Source organism: Vigna unguiculata, unplaced genomic scaffold, assembly GCF_037176805.1.
Source record: "Vigna unguiculata cultivar grain cowpea cultivar isolate G323 ecotype 2 unplaced genomic scaffold, ASM3717680v1 ptg000010l_ERROPOS18658307+, whole genome shotgun sequence".
NCBI lineage: Eukaryota > Viridiplantae > Streptophyta > Magnoliopsida > Fabales > Fabaceae > Vigna > Vigna unguiculata.
Window position 1 is genome coordinate 75,001 of NW_028196642.1, and position 2,500 is coordinate 77,500.

Genomic DNA, 2,500 nt, shown 5'->3' on the forward strand with positions numbered 1-2,500 from the left:
GCCAAGGTTGGCGGTGCACCGCGGCATAGCTAAATGGCTTGGTGGGGAGTTTTGTGAAAAAATGAAATTCGTGGTTTTTGAGATGTGAGGGTTGGAATGGCCTCCAAATGCCCCCAAATGAGTACCATGAAATTCTTGGTGCACAAAAGTTTTGAGTTCGGAGGGTTTTGCACATGGCCAAGGTTGGCGGTGCACCGCGGCATAGCTAAATGGCTTGGTGGGGAGTTTTGTGAAAAAATGAAATTCGTGGTTTTTGAGATGTGAGGGTTGGAATGGCCTCCAAATGCCCCCAAATGAATACCATGAAATTCTTGGTGCACGAAAGTTTTGAGTTCGGAGGGTTTTGCACATGGCCAAGGTTGGCGGTGCACCACGGCATAGCTAGATGGCTTGGTGGGGAGATTTGTGAAAAAATGAAATTCGTGGTTTTTGAGATGTGAGGGTTGGAAAGGCCTCCAAATGCCCCCAAATGAGTACTGTAAAAGTGTTGGTGCACAAAAGTTTTGAATTGGATGCATTTTGCACTTGGCCAAGTTGGTCGGTGCACCGCGACTAGATAGGTTGGTGCCAAAATTTGTCAAATTTAAGACCTTGGCCAAACTGAATGAAATTTTGTGGGGAGGTTCCTGATATTGTTTAGTGGTGGACTGGAAAAAATGAGGTCGAAATTCGAAGTCTACATGTGCTTTTCTATTTTTCCCGATTTTACACATACCCGGTAAGTAAAAAAAATAAAAAAAATAGTTCCCCTTCGAGAAAAATTATGAAATTTGGTGAGCAAGGAGATACCATTATTCTACGAATTACTGCAAAAAATCGCATCAAAATTCGAAGTATAGCCCGAGATATGGACTTATGTCTGCTCAAAAAAAGTGTATCTACTTGTACAATTTTGCCTTTTGCATATTAACCTCTTATAGGGGGGGAGTGCTCCTTGAGCCGGCCAGCTCCACACTGGCAGGTTTTAAAGGGAGCTTGATGAGGCCTCCCCCCTCACGTGGTGCGTGCGTTAGCATGTTTATCATGGCACAACTAGCCTCTTCATAGTTGTTGAGCTTTATTAATACCAACACACGGTCGTCACTGATCGTTGGTTAGCTCGGCAGCTAGTCCCTCGGATATTGTGGAAAGTTATTTTCATGCCTAGCGATGCTTGACCCTGCGTCACTTGATGTTTCCATTTGCTTGCTTGCCCATGGTAGGTGGGGGGTGGACCGTCTTGTGGTGTGGTGTCTTGCGAACGTGAGGGTGTGTGAGTTGTAATCGAGATGCACTTGCTGGCTGGCTCCATGCCTTGCGTATCGAACGGTCAAGCATGCATCTCTTCCATTTTCACCCGTTGCCTTGGGTGATATTGGTTGATCAGTCCCTGTGTTGCCTACCCACTAGACGGTACTTCTGTGGTTGCTTCGAATTCTATCTTTCCATCACGAAGAGGTGTTGGAGGATCCTAATGTCACGCACGTGTTCCATCTAGTGAAACATCTCAGTGATGCACGTGTTGTGGCTAGTTCTTTTGGATGCGGTGCATTATATGAACTCGGGTTTACTTTAGCGACCCAGTCAACATAATTCGGTTGTGTCCCTTGATTGAGACGTTGTCCTTGAACTTGTTGTGAACAATATCGTTCTTCCACAACCCGTCGTCTTGAGTGCGATGGAAGGCAAATAAGATGTGCTTTGGCATGTCATGCACGTACTCGATTGCGGGAAGTGTGAGAAAGTGTTGTTGACAACCCGTGGGAAATGGAATGTGGCAAATCGTGATGAGCTCTTCGTGGATCTGCGAAGAAGACGACCTTTGGGCCTGTTGGAAACGAGGGAGGCGATGTTGAACTGCGAAGAAGATGGACTTTTGGGTTGTTTGAATCAATGGGAGGCCACGCGAGAACTCCGAATACTATGGACTCTTGGGTTGTTGGAAGCAACGGGAGGCCCCGCTAGAACTCCGAATACTACGGACTCTTGGGTTGTTGGAAGCAAGGGGAGGCCCCGCTAGAACTCCGAATACTATGGACTCTTGGGTTGTTGGAAGCAAGGGGAGGTCCCGCTAGAACTCCGAATACTACGGACTCTTGGGTTGTTGGAAGCAAGGGGAGGCCCCGCTAGAACTCCGAATACTATGGACTCTTGGGTTGTTGGAAGCAAGGGGAGGCCCCGCTAGAACTCCGAATACTATGGACTCTTGGGTTGTTGGCAACGACAACTTGGGGGGATGACACTGGAAAAGAGTGAACTAGGCCAAACTGCGAACAAGGCAACTTGGGGGGATGACACTGGAAAAGAGTGAACTAGGCCAAACTGCGAACAAGGCAACTTGGGGGGATGATGCTGGAAAAGAGTGAACTAGACCGAACTGCGAACAAGGCAACTTGGGGGGATGACGCTGGAAAAGAGTGAACTAGGCCGAACTGCGAACAAGACAACTTGGGGGGATGATGCTGGAAAAGAGTGAACTAGGCCGAACTGCGCCCAAGGCAACTTGGGGGGATGACGCTGG